The sequence below is a fragment of the Phoca vitulina genome, unplaced genomic scaffold, assembly GCF_004348235.1.
Source record: "Phoca vitulina isolate PV1807 unplaced genomic scaffold, GSC_HSeal_1.0 scaffold7, whole genome shotgun sequence".
NCBI classification, from domain to species: domain Eukaryota; kingdom Metazoa; phylum Chordata; class Mammalia; order Carnivora; family Phocidae; genus Phoca; species Phoca vitulina.
The window spans coordinates 54,540,540-54,559,373 of record NW_022589710.1 but is presented as its reverse complement, the minus strand read 5'-3'; positions in this window follow the sequence as shown (position 1 = coordinate 54,559,373).

Below are 18,834 nucleotides of genomic sequence, written 5' to 3'. Positions count from 1 at the left end.
ATATTTCGTTGAGTGAGTAAAAAAGATTCTGAATTAGAATATATATCTAAAACATATAACAAATATATATAACTTCCCACTAGACTACATATCTATCTATCATCTATCTATCTACAAACACACGCACATATACTTCCCACTGTCTATTGATATATTAGAAAAAATAAAATTGCATTCTTTAAAAGGTCAGAGATAATTTTCAAGCCTGCCCGACTCTTATTATAAGGATAAATACTATATCGATTAAGCTATATGTAGTTGCAAGAGGTCTGAAATTGGACTTGGATGGCGGGACTTCAAGTCTCTACTACTTTATCAGGGAAATCAATAACAGCCCAAGGCCTCAGTTTCTCTTTTATCCCAAAGGGAAAAACCAAACGATCTGCCAGGGTAAATATATAAGCAGTGAGTGAAGTGGGTTATTTCGAAGCTCAAATTAAGAGCAAACTATTATTATTTATGTAATGACTGTGTTTTACGGAACATAATTTAATGTGAGATCTCTTTTACTCCGTATAATCTTAAGACATTCCTGGCTTTTCTGATAACCTGTTTTACACAAAGTTTCAGAGCTTCAAAGGTACAGAGTTGCTAAACTCCTGCAAAATTGCTCCAAACAATACTTTCGGGTGCCAGTCAACCAAGTTTTGAACTACCTAAACAATGAACTTGTCCAACATACGGAATTCTTAGCTATCATTTCACAGTATCGCTGAAAAATTCATATAATTGCTGTTGGCCAATTTTCTTTTGTAGTTCCTCCACTTAGCTAATAGAAGTAACTAAACTTTTCCAAGTGATTCTTTAATTTTTTTTTATTTTATAGCTAGATTATTTTCATGCTTGAATCTTCTGAATTTAGTCATCTCATTTGCTTACTCAGTTGGAACAACTTAGATTTCATGTTCCCCTTCTCTCCACTTGAAACATTTTTGAAAAAGTAAATTGTCACTAAAACTCGATAGTGAAAAGTTTAGAGAGGTAGCTCCTCACAGATAGTGTCTCTTCCTCTGTCTCTCTGTGTCACCTTTGGAAGTTTCCATTAGTACCATATTTATTTGACACACTAGAAAGCCATATGATATGAATGAAGTGGGCTTATTCGCATTTGATTTCTACTCCTTATTGATAGTACAAGGGCATGAATTAAATTTTTCTTCCTAAACACCAAAGGGCCGTTGTTGATCACAGTCTGGTGTATAGGTTGGCAAAGACCATGGTGTTCCTATCTCCAAAGAAGGCATTAAAAGCTTGATTTCCAAAGGCTTTCCCATTTTCCTTGGTGTTTTGAAGAGATATCTAATGAATCTCAAACAATATGAAACTGTGAAAATATCTGAATCATTCTGTCTTTGGATTCTGTATTTAATTTTATTTCTAGGGATTGTGCTGCAGTTTTGAGTTTCAATAGCACAGTTTCCTCTTCTTTTACTTTAATGCTTTATAAATGGAATCATGTCAGATTATTAAGTGTGCAGATACAAGAATATGGATTACCAATCAGAGCTAGTAGAAAGACAAGAAGTTAACCTTTAAAATACCTCCATTTGGGGTGCTTGGGTGGCTCAGTCGTTAAGCGTCTGCCTTCGGCTCAGGTCATGATCCCAGGGTCCTGGGATCGAGTCCTGCATCAGGCTCCCTGCTCAGCAAGAAGCCTGCTTCTCCCTCTCCCACTCTCCCTGCTTGTGTTCCATCTCTTGCTCTCTCTCTCTGTCAAATAAATAAATAAAAAATCCTTAACAAATAAAATAAAATACCTCCATTTGTAGGATGTTTATCCCTTACACCATTCCCAAATGGATGACTGTGTCTGAGAGCTCTCGGCCTCCACCCTCATGTCGTAGGTCACAGAAACAGTGAAGCAGCTAGCAGTAGATGCCAGATCTCCAGAAACCTGTCCAGAGTTTAGCCACTACCCTGATGTAGATTTTGGTCTCTCATCAACAGGAAATAATATTTTCTTATCATTATGGATAAAACCAAATTTATTTAAATGTATTTCTAAATCTCTATAAATTAAAAAAGTTTCCTTAAAAAATATCCTGTATTTCTTACATGTCCATCCTAAGAGACAGACTTAAAAATTATAGAAGTAAGCCTGTGAAAGCCAAGGGAGTCTCAACAACATTAGGAAAACAAAACCACAGTAAGGAACCAGTTCACTCCCACTAGAATGGCTATAATAAAAAAGACAGAAAATAACCAGTGTTGGTAAGCAAGTAGAGAAATTGGAATCCACATACCTTAATGATGGGACATTAGTAAAATAGTACAGCTACTTTTGCATGAAGGTTTCTTAAAAAGTTAAACATAAATTTACCATACAACCCAGAAATTCTACCCTTAGGTGGACTATCTGGCATATCTATCTACCCAAGAAAATGGAAACATACGTCCACACAAACACTTCTCCATGAATGCTCTTAGCAGCATGTTTCATAGTAGCCCCAAACTGGAAACAGCCTACATGTCTATCAGCTGCTGAACACATAGACAAAATGTAGTGTATCCATGCAATGGACTGCTATTTGAACAAAGTAAGGATACATGGTAAAGCATGGGTGAACTTCAAAATAATTTTGCTCTATAAAAGAAGTTATACTCGAGAGACCAAGTATTGTGTGACTTAATTTATAAAAATTACAGAGAAACAAAGTTTTTGAAGACAGCAAATCAGTAGCTGCCAGAGGAAGAAGGAACAGAGATTTACCGTAAATGTGCATAAGAGATCATAATGCAGTGATTAAAATGTTTTAAAATTGATTCATGGTGATGTATGCATAACTTGGCAAATTTACTCAAAATAAGAATTGAATTGTACACTCAAAAGGAGTGAATTATATGATATGCAAAATATGTCTAAATAAATTTTTTTTTTTTTTTAAAGATTTTATTTATTTATTTGAGACAGAGAGAATGAGAGAGAGAGAGCACATGAGAGGGGGGAGGGTCAGACGGAGAAGCAGGCTCCCTGCCGAGCAGGGAGCCCGATGCGGGACTCGATCCAGGGACTCCAGGATCATGACCTGAGCCGAAGGCAGTCGCTTAACCAACTGAGCCACCCAGGCGCCCTAAATAAAATTATTTTTAAAAAGCTAAGAGGATTGATGTCAACATCTATGAATATTTAATCTTGGTAATATTCTTGCTAGATCCTCTTACATCACCAATAAATAGGGCTTGAATTATCTTAAGACTAATAAATAAAGAATATGGAGAATAGTAGAAATAATAAACTAATATGTGTGTCTAAACATTCTACCTATTAACCTACTTTTTCAAAAGAGCAGATCATTTACAATCTGATTAAATCCACCCATGTGATCTGTAAAAATTCAGAAGTAAAATAAACAGAATACAGGGTGACATAGTCTTTCCACTCTATTCTCTGTAAAAAAAAAAAAAGTAACATCTAAAAAATATCTGTGAGTCAATAAGGGAAAACAAATTCTCTGCTTTTGTATTAAGTTCTCTGCTCACCAGACTCCTCTGCCAAAAAGAGTCTTCTATTTTTACAACACATAGTACATTTGTTTACTATGGCTCAAGGAAACATGATGTTTTACTAATAAAAATCCATTTTTGATAATAGAATGATCAATTATTTTAACATACCCTTTGAATAGCTTAATTCCTTTATATAGTCATCAATCAGGAATCTTCTTTCTTTCTGTCCAGTTAGGGCAATATAAATACCATTTTGTGAGGATGTCATATTTTTCTTTTTTTCTGGCAAAACAAGAAAGCGTAAGACAGATGGGTTAAGAAGAAAGTCAGACAGAGTATCAGTTGCCAAAGGAAAAAAAATAAAAATAAAGACAACATCTTGTCCATCAAGGAGCTCAGATCAAGAGTCTTTCTTTTCTCAAATAATGACAGCTCCCAAACTGTGAGCAACCAGCAAATAAATAAAGCAAAACCACCAAAGGTGTTTCTCCACGGTTTCCACTTTAATGCCTAGGAGAGATAAACATGTCATTTTACTAGGAGGATTACCTGAAAAAAAAATTAGCTAAAGCAGACAAGAAAGAAGAAGGAAATAGAATAAGGGCATGTCATGTCTATTACCGAGGGATGAACTGCTTCATCCTTTTCTGGGTACTGCTGATGAGATGTCTAGGAAGAATAATCTACATCTACCTTCAACAGTATAAAAGGATCCAAAGTACAGATTTATAATCCTCACATGAGGAGCTTCAGGACAACTGACATAGTTGTTCTCAGTTGAAAATGGGCCCTGGTTGGTATTCTACATTAATTTTTCTCCAACAGGAGCTTGCCCACTAGATGTGGTGAAATCAAGTTTATGTGCTCTTTAATAACTTTTCTCCAGCCAGGAAGACCTTGTTTTTCAGGCCTCCGGAAATTGTTGCTAGAATAGAAGAGGTTGGAAGTGGGGCTAGATCAACTGGACCTGTGCTGTGAGCCATCCATCACGCATTCACAGCAGCCTCCCAGATGGAAGAGAGATGAGGGGGAGCACATTTAATGAGGTGTGAGCTTGGAATGGGCAAAAAACCACAATTTTGAAGGTTTTGAGATCAATGTCTTGAATCGACACAATGAAAAATATTTTATCATAGTTAGAAAAATCACATTTTTTTTTCATTTTTAACATTACTCTCAGGCTTTAGGAAAAGAGTAGAGACTGGGTTTGAAGATATTAAGAAAATTCGCTAATTGGCCAAGTTCTTTGTCAATGCCTTACAGGATGTGTTTAAGTATAGGAGCATGTTTCAATCTATTTGGAAGAGAAGCAGGCTGAGTTCTGGTATCAAATATGTTCCCAGCTAGCTGAAGATTTAGGAAAGCCACACAATTTTCTGAGGCCCCAGATGTCTCTTCTCAGAGGTGATAATAATTCCTGGCAAACTTGCTTTGCATCGTTTTGTAAGCATAGAATAAAATGGTAAATGTAGATATATCTATGAGAAAAGCATTTCCCTAAGCAAAAGTGTCATTCTTATTAAAAAAAAATGTGAATGTCTCCTCTTTAACCCCTTAGCTTACTTGAGGATGAAAACCAGGGTAACTCCTCTGGGAAATGATCAGGTTCTGGTTTACATTTCTTCTGTGATGAGGGTGATAAAGGGCTGATCTTTAGATATGACAAGTACAAAGTTCCATGCTTGGGCTAGAGTTTGGAGAGCCTCATTAATCACGTTCCATTGTGTTAGAGGTTCTATAAACATTGCAAAAGCATAAAGTACAGCCCTTCTATTAGTGACATCTTTCCAACCTAACTCCAGGAAGCCTTTGAGATTTTCTTAACTGACAGGATTTCATTTCAGTCATTAGTTAATCCTGCTTAGTGGGTGACTCTGAATCCCACCAGGCAGGAGTAAGGGGATATGTATTCAAACAGTACAAACATGGCTTGTCCCAGTCACATAACCATTAAGAACTGTGGGGGGGATTTCCTTTCTCAGGATAAGTCAAATCATTTATGTGAATCCCATAATATTCCTTTTTTTTTTTTTTTTTCCACCTTTGGAAACTAATGCTATAAAGTTATAGATAGAAAAAGAATGCTGACAATCCTTCCTGTGGATACTTTGGGTGAGATGAAGAGGCAAGTATTATTGCTTACGGATTTGTATGTCCTGCTGTCAAAGTCTTTTTATGTATGAATGGGCCACTTGAGACAACTAAGAAGCCAGGCCACCTTTAGGATATGGATGGGGGTACATTTGGTATTCACTAGGACTAATCTGCTCAAGGTTCTTCTTGAAATTTTGGTTACATTTAGCTTCCAAAGTCTGTAAAATCCTCTTCTCATTTGTAAATATTTTATTATTTATTTATTAACATTTTCCTTCATGGAAATGTTTTCAAACACATTTATCATCAGTTGGAATGTAGTTCTTATTAACTATAATAGCAAAGATCCCAAAAGAATTAATGCAAACAAGACCATTTAAATAGCTGCTGGCTGAAATTTGTGCAGGAACATACCAATGTATATTTTAATATTATTAATTTTACAATCTAGTTGAAGAAGATAATATTAATTCCTAGTTTCCAAGATTTTTGGGAAGTTCTAGATACGGTAAATTGAATTAATTTCTTGGTTGCTTTTTTTTTTTGCCGTTTGACTCCCTCCATTTGTTTACACCTTAGGAAAAGCCATGGCTCTGATGGTTAGATGTTGGTCTAATAAGGCAAATTTTGGAGCTTATATAAAAGCAAGCTATCTTCCTTCTGTATAGATGGAATGGAAAACTTGATGAGTCTCACAGCAGGATGACATTTATACACAGAGAAAGAGCATACGGCTGGATCAGAGACAATCCATAACCATCTCTATATAAACAAGCTATAGAACATACTGATGATGGGTGACAATTAATACAATGTTTATGGATAATGAAGCATGTATTTCCTATACCTACAACAGTAATTTTCTTCAGATTCATCATTGATCCTACCGTCTCTCTTTTTATTTTCTAAAAGTTTGCTCCTATCATGCTAGTATTTTACACATATTTCAAAATAAGTGAGATTCAAACTAAGCAATTGCTAAGCATAATAACAATTAATCAAAATGTATCTCTAAATAATTTCAGAGGGTAAGTTAGAATCATTAATAATAAGGTAATATGGAAGTGATAATGTCAACACACTTATAATAATGGACTAAGCAGTGTGAAGTACAGCTATGGGACTGTTTCCTGGTGCTTGCATATCACATTCCACTAAATATGTCTGGTTATTGCCTCATGCTTTCTCATAGTTAGACCATATTACCTACTCAAATTTAGCTAATTTCCCAACAAATCCATATTCTTTCTACCTACTCTTGGGCCTTGTCTAGCTCTCTCTAAATTTGGTTGTTCTCTTTGTACTTTTATAAACTTCACATGGTAGTTGTTTTTCCCCTTAGTATGTACATGGCATCCATATTTTGTTGTTTACATAATTAAATATTTCTGAAACTCTATGATATACTATATATGCCAGACACTAATTTATACTGGTAAATGTGTCAGCAGGAAGTAGATTATTGCAGAGTATTCAGACAAGTAAGTGAAACAGCAACTCGATTGTAGCAAGTGCTAGATTAAGAGAAATAGAACATTTTATTAAGAAACATAGAAGAGGCACCTAACTCAGTCTTTTGGAATCAAGAGTCCTTTCTGGTAGGGTATGGAATATAACAAAAACTTAAAGTTGTTCCTTTTGCTTGGAATATCTATTGTCGAGGAGGGGGGGAAGAGAAGAGACATAGGTAGTAATAGGGCTTGATAGTTGCATTTTGAAAGTTGAGCTTTATCCTCAAAGAAAGGAATCCTTGAAGGTTTTTTAAAATGGGGAGTGATAAGAACCAATTTGTGCTTTTGCTATTTAACTCTGCCATAGACAATATATAAACAAATGAGTGTAGGTGTGTTCCAATAAAACTCTATTCAGAAAATAAGGATGCTGGCAGGAATTGACCCCCAGGCCACAGTTTTCAAAACTACAAAGCTGATGATGAGGTAAAATTGCAAGGATTTGGTCACTGGCTGGAAGGAAAGGAGAGGGAAATGTCAAGTTTCTAACTCTGGCTATGTGAGAGGTAACTACAATGGATGACCCTAAGTTTGGTTAAAGGTATATGTATTCATGTATCATGGAGAAGATTGTAGAAGAAGGTAATAACACACTAAGAGGAGTGATTATAACCTGGAGGATATCTTTCAATGGGTGTACAAACACAAGTTAGATTAAGCACTGTAGAATCAATGGGGGCTAGTCATTCTCTCTCTCTCTCTTCTACAAATTGTGACATGGCTTTATACCTATAGAATGAATAATCACTTTTTAAAACATAGTAATTAGGAAGACAGTATTTGTTTGAACACCACTGAGTTCTAAGAAAAGAAGGTGCTAGATACAGGCAATGTATTACGACGCGGTAACATGTAATATTTTGAAATGCTTAACAAAGAGTCACACATAAGCTGCAGAGAGAGAGGGTAAATATGGAAGCATTTAAAGAGAGGATGTGGCTCACAGGAAGAGAGCCAATCTGAAAATTCAGAGAAACATAGGGAGGAGACCAAGGAGAAATCCAGAGTGAAATGCAATAACTGTTTGGGGAGCAGATGGTGCAATCTCTCATTCTTAAGAGATAAGACGAGTGAAGAATCTGCCTTTTCTCCTCAAAAAATCACATTGGTTATATTTTGTATTGTATTTCTTTCCTTTTGGGAGTGGTTTCATCCATGATTTACTTTTATTCAAGATGGGAATTTTACTATTTTCCCATGTAATGTCACTGCTGTCATGTTAAAGATCTAGGATTCTCATGCCATTTTTTTCTTACCTTTTCCATGTCCATATTTGCTCCCATCCTTCCTATTCTGCAGATGGACATGAAGTCATAACATACATGAAGCACCATAACATGATGTTAAAATATTTTGGCAACTCCTAAGTATTGGTTTCTGCAAGACATTTGGGAGATATTATATGCTATGAGTAAAGGAAATCCCTTCACCCCTCCTTTCTGGCATACTTCTCTTGGGCTATCACAGTTAGGCCATCGATGAGAGAAGATGTAGCTTTTAAATTCTTGGCAAATATAACTTGGGACTTCAACCTTTCATTGGTTTTAGCATCTAAAATCCTGCTATGCTGCCCATGCCCCTCCCTCTTGCCACTTCGCCAATCCCCATTCTCTGAAAACATGGTCAGTGTCTTCAGCGTCTGGAAAATTTTGGCATGGAAACCACCACCAAACAATGAAACATTTCCTTCTCATGTACACTGAGTCACGTCAATGTGCTTTAGATCTTGAGAACCCCTCCCAGAACTGTCTAAAATGTCCCATTTTAAAGGAGGGCATTGATACAAATGTCAAAAACCAATGACAGCCAGGTTGATGCCATCCCAAGTTCTTAATCCCAACATGACAAGCCCTGAGTATGTCCAGATGTATGTGGATAAGGTTTCATTTAACTTACTTAGAAAAAAGAACTTGGAAGAATACAATTGAAGACTGTTTATTTAGAGTATATATACATACATATATGTATATATATATAGGTTTATGTTTCCAGAGGAAAAAAAATCCATTGTCCAGAAAGTAAAGTAAAATGCATGGATTCTTTATGTCCCAAAAAGCAGATCTTAAGGTTTACTATTTTTAAAACTTTTATCAACTTCAAAAGATCCTCCTGGTTATACTTTCTTCATGTGGAAAGAAGAACACAGGTCTACCAACAAATCCTTGAGCATTTCTATTTAAAGAAATGGTTCCTTTTAATGAAAAAGTGCATAGGTTAAAAATAAAAATGAAAGAAAATAAAATAAAAATGAAAGAAAAGTATATTGTTAGCATGAGGCAGAGTCTATCTAGGAGTAACTCCAAGTTCCCCTAAAGGTGGTTCACTGTATTCAAAGTGTAAGGAAAATTTCCATTCTCCCACATCTAAACCATAGCTAAAAAGAATCTCATATATGTTTCTTTTGAAAAATTCTGAAGATTCATATATAACAATGTTTTATTGTCTTAAGTTATGTTAATATATCCATTACTCTAAGTAATGAGGGTTAATATGGCTTAATCCTAATTTAATTTTCTCACAGCTAAGTGCCTACAGAGAGCAGGCAAATTACCATATCTCTTTATTAGGTTCATTAAAACCACTGAAAGGTGATATTTACAATTAGTTGTAAAAACTTATTACTTTGGCTGAAACAAATCCAAAGAAGGTGATCAAGATTGTAACTCGTCAACATTTCATAGCCACAGTGCATGGAATACATTTTAGATAATTCAAAACACAAAGCTTAAAAAAAAAAAAAAAGAAAAGAAAAGAAAACTTTAAAGTCCTATCTCAGGAAGTAACTACCCAAGTCTTTGGGAAATGTTTAGAGATTCACTGCTTAAAATCTGCTTATTAATATGTTTCTAACCTATACGTTGCAATTTTTAATGTAGCAGAATTACCCCATCCATGTCAACTTCGCTAAGTATACCAGTGTATTGATTGAAACACATTTCTAGCAACCGGTAGCCCCATTGCTGAAAAAACTAGCAGAAAGCAGAGTCCGCATGTACCCCAGACTTTGCATCTACTCGAACAAACATCTTATGCCCTCAGAGATATTTACAAGTCCTCCAAACTGAAGACTAGAGTTCTTCAGCCTCCTTTTGTTCAAGTCTCTCCCGAGTAATATGCCTGTTGCTATTGCACGTGATCTAGATATATACTCAGAAACAAGACCTTTAGCTCAGCAAATAATAACTGGGAACTTAGCCCAAATGCGCCACGCATCTATGTTAGGTACTGAGGATACAAAGCTGAATGGGAAGCTCTCCTAGCTGTGGTCATCAGAGTTTATTTGATTGAAACTGGAAGAGAGGACACTAAGTTGCTTTACTTGACAAGAATGGTATGTATGTATCAGATAAAACCCATTAATTAATGTCCAACTATGGAGTATTGGTTTGCTCTTGTTCCAGATCTAATATTTTTTAAAGAGGTATCTGGTAATTTCATTGGCTATCTGAAGCTTGTCAAAGTGACAAATTATTCTTGCAATACTTCTCTGTTGATTCCAAGACAAAATACCATTTTAAAATATGTTTCCTTGCTCTGCACTTTGCTGTGAGTTTACAGGACAAAACCATTAAGTTAACAACTGGCGCTGCAAAGAAATCATTCTCCGGTAATTAAATAAATCTCAAAACCTCTAAAGTTCAGCAAGGGTGATTGCCAAGGAGAGGAGATGGTGGACTCTGCCTGTCACAGAGACATCTTTCTCTTAGGTTTTCCCCACTTTCCATTACTGCTGCCAGTGTACTTCCAACGTCCATTGGGTCCCTCCGCTGTAAACTCTAACTTTTCCCTGAATGTTTACCGTGTGAACTGAAAAGCCCTCCTTTGATCGTCTATTGGTAAAACTGAATTAATTGGGAAGTTCTCAAATCTTTACTGAATATTAATAGAGAACCAATGGGAACTCAATTAGAAAATAAAAGAAAACAGGAAGCATTTTCCCTGAGAAGGTAAAAGTGTTTTACCACAGCCAGCTTCCCTTAGGATCTGCTAGCCTTATCTTGATCAATGAGTTAATTAGCTCTAGAAGCTATCATGGCTAGTTATGTCCATGAGGAGGAAGTCCCAGAGGGAGAGTAGTGGAGTTTCTAGACCTTACATAGATAGTGTTGCTTTTATCTGTTCTGTTCCTTTACATTTCTAGAAGAGGTTCCCTTTGAAGAAAATTTTCATGAACTAAGAATATTTAAAATCAATACATAATCCATGTTAAACTAGCTACTTTCTGGTCCATGTGTGACCAACATATGACATGAGTACTGCATATTATGTTCCTCGCTTCTATGGAAGGCATCACTCTACTCATGCAATCCCTCATTGATTACTGATAAAGCTTGAGAATCCTTCTCAATTCAGCACTTCAGGCAGCCACAATAATTGTTCAGTAATCGGCATGTTAGTTTAAATCAAATGCATCATCATCTCTCTTCTAGCCATTTCTTAGAATTTCTTACTTCCAGCTCCAGGCCTATCATGATATGTGTGCAAGAATGTCTTCTTGCCTAATAGTCTTCCTTAGGATATCACTCTCTGCCCAATGTCTTAAACTGGAAGTCTGAAAGTAAGTTCCACTAGCTCAATAGCTTTTATATTAACCCAGTCTCAACATTTTTTTTTTTTAATATTAACTTACATTTCTTTTGAAGTGTCCTTTGGAACATGATTCCTATTGTACATGCCGTGAAAAAATATTCCTGAAGCAAATACACTTGGAAAATGCTGCATACTATAGCTCCTTGTGAAGAATAACAATGTGTAAAAGCTAAGGAAAGAGTCCAAGAAGTGCTGTATTAGAGAAACTTGTCTGACTTAGTTTAACCAAGAATTTCCCAAATGTATTTAACCATAGAAAACTTTTATTTAATGACACTTTTTAGCAAGTCCAGGAACACATTTTGGAAAGTGCTCCAATAACTTGACCAATTTCTTTATTCAAACTTCTCCCTTCAATCCATCTTACTTCTGCCATGAGAATTATTTTTCTATAATTATATGTCTGATCATATCATCCCTGTGTTCAAAAGCCTTTAATGGCTTCACAGTAGTGATCGAATAGATTCAAACTCTTGACTATGGTATCCAAAACTTGAGGTTTCTTCTGCAATTCATCTTTACCAGTTGTAACGACAAGTTAGAGAATAATTCCTTGCACATTGTCGGTGCTTTATGAAAGAATTTGCCTCTCCTCAGCCCCAGGTCTTCCTGATTGCAAGTCAGCAGGCATCAACATTTTCACTCACTTTTATGTCTTTCTGCTTTGGATAAGTCCATCCCCTCATCTGGAATATCCTTTTTCTTTACTTCTGTCAACCAAAATTCTTCAATGTGCATCTTAACGAACACTATAGGGTGACAATTTCCTTTGCTTTCTCCATATCCCTAAAGAAACTAATCACAATGTTAGGTATGTTCTCATTATACTCTGAATATCTTTCTCCACCTATTTGCTCCATGTACATAGATGGAAACATCTTTAAAGGACAGGTCCAGGGCTTCTCAGTCTTGGCACTCTTGTCATTTTGCACCGAATGACTCTTTGCTGAATAGAACTGTTCCATGCATGGCACTTGAACAGTATGTTTAGGACCATCCCTGGCCTCTACCCACCAGACACTAGTAGCACCCCTCCCTCCAGACCCCTCCCTCCAGATATTGCCAAACGTTTCCTGGGGGGAGGGTGCAAAATTGCCACAGTCAAGAACCAATATTCTAGACTAAACTTTTGCATCTCCCTGGCCTTAGTCCTGTGCCCACCAAATAGCCACTGAATTCAACATAATTGAATGTTTTTATTTGCCCCTTGAGGGCTTAATTGTAGTTGACAAGGAGAAAAGAAAAAAGACAAGGAAACAAGATATTCCAGAAATGCTGTCATTTGGGAATCTTGTGAGCATCATTATTTTCTAATTTTGGATTTCTCAAAATTGAAACTGAGAGGACGCGGGACCCATCCTCCCCATTCAAAGAGTACCTGTACTTTCGAAGTCTGCTTCTCATTTCGAGGATTTTGTTATTCAAAATTCATCTTTTGTTTTGTGCTCTCTAAAGTGTTCAGTTTTGGTAAAGTAAATGCACAATTCAGCCATTAAGATTCGTTAACTGCATTGATTTGTCTTTTTCTTTGTTTCTCTTTCATTAATGATACACAGCGATTTGTCTCCAGAGACTTTTTTTTTTTTTTCCTTTTGGAAAAAATCTCATATTTTATTTCTTACAAAGAGTTGTCTTGTGGCATGAAGACCCATCAAAGTCATCATTACATTGCACTTGTCTGCAGTGAACTGTCGTCTGTAAGAATTTGAGCCTGGCACACATCTTTCTGCATTTGTACCACATCTTTCCAAGTTATTTACCAATCTGAGGTGACTTGTTAGTGAGTATAAGATACTTTTGGCACTCTCTGCCTTTAATTTTTCCTGGCTAAATAACAAGGTTGTTTATAATCTTCTAGCTGTCCCCAGGCCAAAATAATAATGATGTTCTTTGTAATTTTATTTATAAAAATTGCTAAAAGATACTGTTTGTCATTAACCTTGATGTTTGTCTACATACTCCGTCTGCACTAGCAATTTCTATGCTTTAGTCATAAATACCCACCTCCCACTTTAGGTGGAGAGGATGAGTTTTAAAGGCTCAACTGCATCCATATGTTAGGATCTTTATCTGAACCTTATCTGAATGATCTGGGCTTTCTGAAACCCTGAAATTCTGAGCTGGAAATTAGAGAGCAACCTCTCTCACTAGGCTTCCCACTTTAAAGAAAACTGGCTAATTCAGAGGGACTCGGTACATGCATGGAAATTCTATATATCAGCCTCTGGTATCTGATTAAAATTACAACTGACACTTTATCACGTGGCTTTGTTTAGCATGACATATTATTTGGACCCAGAAAGAATCTTCATTGAGGATCCATTTGAGGGTCTTCAATCTGCAAATGAGGAAACCCTGGTCAAGAAGTATTAAATAGTTCGCACTTTTAAAAGAAACGTAAAAATCAAGTTTAAAAGGGAAAAAAAAAAACTTTAAAAATATTTTCTACCCTTCTAACTTGACTCTTCAATTCACAGTGAAATTTGACTGTCCGCAGCAGACACTTTCCATTTTAACTGATTTTGCCTCTGCAGACGTACAGATGTAATTTTGACCTAAACACGAAATAATGGCAAGAGCATAGGCAAAGAGTCAGTTTCTCCCCTCCCTTGTCTTGTTTCTGCTTTTACTTCAATTTTGTATTGTCCATTAATTCCATTTATAAAGACAATTAAATATATTTTCCTAGGCGTCCCCAAGTCATCTTGGCTCTTACATTCGCTGGAAGAAGAAAACATTACTTGTAATCACTCCATGGTTGTCACCGTATATTTTTCCCCATCTTAGAATTAAAATGCAATATTTGCCTCAAGATTTTGATTGGCTTTTTCCAGTTTAATTGTGTTTCTTCCAAGAATGCTAAAAATTCTGAAAATGTTCACCTTTCTAGAGCAGTGTTTCTTGAAGGATGGTTGTATAGACCGTCTGGGCCAGAACTATCTAAAATGCCTGCCAAAACTATAAATTTCTGAGAAGGCTCATCCCAAATATACTGAATGAAAATCTCTGAGCATAGGTACCAGGTCTCTGCATTTTAACTGAGCGCCTCCTGGGAGTGCTGCGCTTAACCGTTTGAGGTGACTTCTAGATGCTAACTGTTGCACTAGATGACTTGTGCACCCTCTTCTGGGTGCCTTTCTTTCGGACTCCACATCCAGATCTGTCAGTATATTCAAAACAGATCCAGTCTGAGTCTTTTGCTTTTTCCACTCTACAAGTCAGGCCAAGCTACCATCATCTCCTGCTGCAAGAGATGCAAGCCTCCAAGCTGCTCTCCGGCTTCCATTCTTACTCTACTTCAGTCTGTGTCAACACAGCAGAGAGAATGTTTTCTTTTAGAATAAGTTAAGTCATATCCCTCACTGCTCATAGCCCTTCAGGGGCTTCCTGTCTCTCAGAGTGGAGGTCAAAGTCATTACAATGGCCCACAAGACCCTTGTGTCTGGACTCTGTGAACTCCCACCTCCCATCCCCTGTTTCTTGCCCTTTGCCCATCGCTCTCCCATTCCACTGCTTCCTTGCTCTTCCTGGACATGTCAGACTAGCTTCCACCTCCTGGTCCCTTCTCACCCTGGACCGCCCAGCTTGCTCCCTTACTTTCTCCAGATCTTTGCTTAAACTCTTAACAAGGCTTGTCCCAGCAATCCTATCTACAATGGAATTGCTCTACTTCTGGACACTTCTTACCCACCTACTCTGTTCTGGGGCTCACCCAAAGATACCACCATCTGCTATTCTGGACATCCCTCCCCCAACTATAATCCATAACGGCTAGAAATTTTTTTAATTAGTCTAGCCCTTAGAACAGTGGACTATGCCACAGACTCAATAAATATCTGTTGAATGAAGTGAAGAAACCATCTCATCTTAATGGCTCTGGACCTCAGGATCTCTTCTCATTGTTGACAAACAAGAAAAGCAAGGCTTATAAAAGAGAAATCAATGACTCACCCAAAGTCACACACATAGCTGGGTAGAGACTCTACACTATGCCAAAGCGTCCATTCTTTCCATGAATCCTCAGTGCTTCTTAAGGATCCTTTTGTTCAATTTCTTTGTTCTTCAAATAAAAGAGTACTTTCAGCCCAAATACCACATTTTCAGAACGAAGGAGAGACCCAGGCAGCACATGGTTTAAGTGTCGAGGATAGACAAAGTACTTCCCTGCTTCCCGACCTTTCTCAGACCCTTGCACACCCACCCACAGTCCCTCTTGGAAGTTCCTTGTTGTATCAGTCTACACAAATCTAGCTGAATCTAAAACACATTTTATTTTATTTTATATTTTATTTTATTTATTATTATATTTTTGGCTCTTGTTTTTCAGGGGCTGAAATCTGAGTTAATTAAACTTATCCATTTATGCCAAATTATCATTGTGAATTCAAGCAAGTGTTTGTCTTACTTCACTTACCTGTAGTTTTCCCCCTTCATCCCTGACCTCTGCCCCCATTCCTTTCATCCTGTAGACATTTACTACAGTGTTTGATATATGTCTTTAAATACATATGTATCCTTGTAAGAAAAATTAATATGGTGCTGTTGTTGTGTACGTGTTAAATTTACATAAAGGGTATTGTGCTATAAATATTATTTCTCACTTGTTTTAACTAAGTATTGTGTTTTTGAGATATGTCTGTTTATTGCTTCCAATATATAGTATCCCATAGCATACATCTTTGACATTTTGTTATTCATTTCCCCAGTTCTATCTTTCAACGCCATGAAGAATATTTATATACCTGGACCCTTACAGACCTCTATGAACAAGGTGCCTGCAGATCATAGGGTATGTGCTCAATTTATTTCACTAAGTATTAACAGACTGCTTTCCATATGGAGTGTTCTGGTTTACGCACTCATGAGTATATCTCTACACATCCTCTCCAGTACTAAGTTTTGTGATTTAAATGAATATAGAATAGCATAATTGAACTATTAATTTATCTGATTACTTACTAATGAGTTGATAACCCTCATCATGGAATTACTATTTGAACTTTCTCTTTTGTGAATTACTTATTTTAATATTTTTTCCCACTTAAAAATTTTAGATTTATGTCTTTCTAAAATGTGGAGTTCTTTGTCTATTACAGATAGTCATAGTATGTTTATTTTAAGACATTTCAAATATCTTTCTCCAGTGTCTTATCTGTCTGTTAACTTCATGTATATTGTCCTCGATTAGATAGAAATTCTTCTTGTTTAAGTTTTTCTAATTTTTGCCAAGTCAAGAGATATTTACAAAGATATCCTTAAATATTTTACTTTATTAGCTTAATGGTATTGCCTTAATTATTTTTTATAATCTTTGTGGGGTATGCTTTTGCCTTTTATGGAAGGTAGAGGACTAGTGTAATTATTCTCTGTAGAAGGAGCCTTTTTTCCCAACACCATATATTGAGCAATCCATCTTATCCTCTTTGTTTTGTAGCATCATTTTTATCACACTTTTTTTTTGGTATAACATAAGTTTCTTTGTATAAGTAGGTCTGTTTGTAAGCTATGTATTTGTTTCACTGACATTTTTGTTCCTGCGTATATGCCATACTGCTTCTCTTATTATAATCATATAAAATATTTTAATATGTGGTGAAGTAATTCAAACTAAGTCAACCTTGTTTCGTTCATTACAAAACTGACATAATTACTTGCAGACCATCATTATTCTATATTAATCATAGAAGGAGTTTTATCAATTTTCTATGAACATCTGCCGAATTTTTTATTGTAATTATTTTAAATTTGTAGAACAATTTGGGAAGAATTGATGTTACCATGATATATTGCCTCATCCATATAAATGGTTTCTCATTGTTTATTCAAATTTTCTCCTATGATTTTGTAAATGTCTTCTTCTTTGTATAGTTAGTAGCTAAAGGTTTTGGTGTGATTACGAGAGAATTTATCTTCCAGTTGGTTACTACTGGGAATAGCTAGTTATCGAAGGGTGGGCAGGACTTGGAATGTTGGAGATAGGCAAGTAACATTCCAGTCAGAGGACAGGCTTTAGTGAAAATCCACAGCCTGCAGACTGGAATATGTATTAGGGATGGAAAAGAGTGTCATTTCTTTGGAGCCACAGATATCTGGAGAAAGCTTTTGAAAAATAAAAATAAAGCAAGTGGTTGAAGGATATACATGGTACAATGCGAGTTAGGTTTCAGAGGTAGTGTAGCCTGGTGGTTGGAAACGCAGATTCTTGGGTCAAACTGCCCATATCTTGGCTGGGCTTCTGATTAGCTGAGTGACCTTGGGTCTTTCTGTCCTTCAATTTCATCATCAGTAAAAGAGGAGGATGATATTATTAACATGTAGTAAAGATTAAGACGTGTAGCACCTGGCTACCTGACTTGGAATAAGTTAAAATGTTAACTTTTATTGTTGTTATTGCTATTATTACTATAAAATAGTAAACCATTAAAATTGTTTATTGATTTGCCCGAGTTCAGAAAACAGGTCAGTAATGTAGCTTCAAATAGAGACTTAGGTCTCCAGATTCCTGCTTTTAAGATTTGAGACAAGTAAAAAACAGAGATAAAACTGCTTTTAAAGTTTGTGGAAACAAACAACATTTTTTTTTTTGAAAAAATGGCTATTTTGTGCAATTTTTTAAAGGGTCCACTAATACCAAAACTATAAACAGTATAGTGTTCTCAATAAATGAAATGGCATAATACACCCAAAAACTGTCTACATACATTTTTATTTATTTTTAAAGATTTATTTAGTTATTTTAGAGAGAGAGAGAGTGCACAGGAGCGTGGCAGGGAGGGGCAGAGGGAGAGGGAGGAAGAGAATCTTAAGCAGACTTCCCGCTGAGCATGGAGCCTGACACGGGGCTCCATCTCAGGACCCCAAGATCATATCCTGAGCTGAAATCAAGAGTCGGACACTTAACCAGCTGAGCCACCCAGGTGCCCCATGTCTACATACATCTTTTTTATTTTATTTTATTTATTTATTTATTTTATTTTATTTTATTTTGTTATGTTATGTTAGTCACCATACAGTACATCATTAGTTTTTGATGTAGTGTTCCATGATTCATTGTTTTTGTATAACACCCAGTGCTCCATGCAGTATGTGTCCTCCTTAATACCCATCACCAGGCTAACCCCTCTCCCACTCCCCTCCCGGCTAAAACCCTGTTTGTTTCTCGGAGTCCATAGTCTCTCATGGTTCCTCTCTA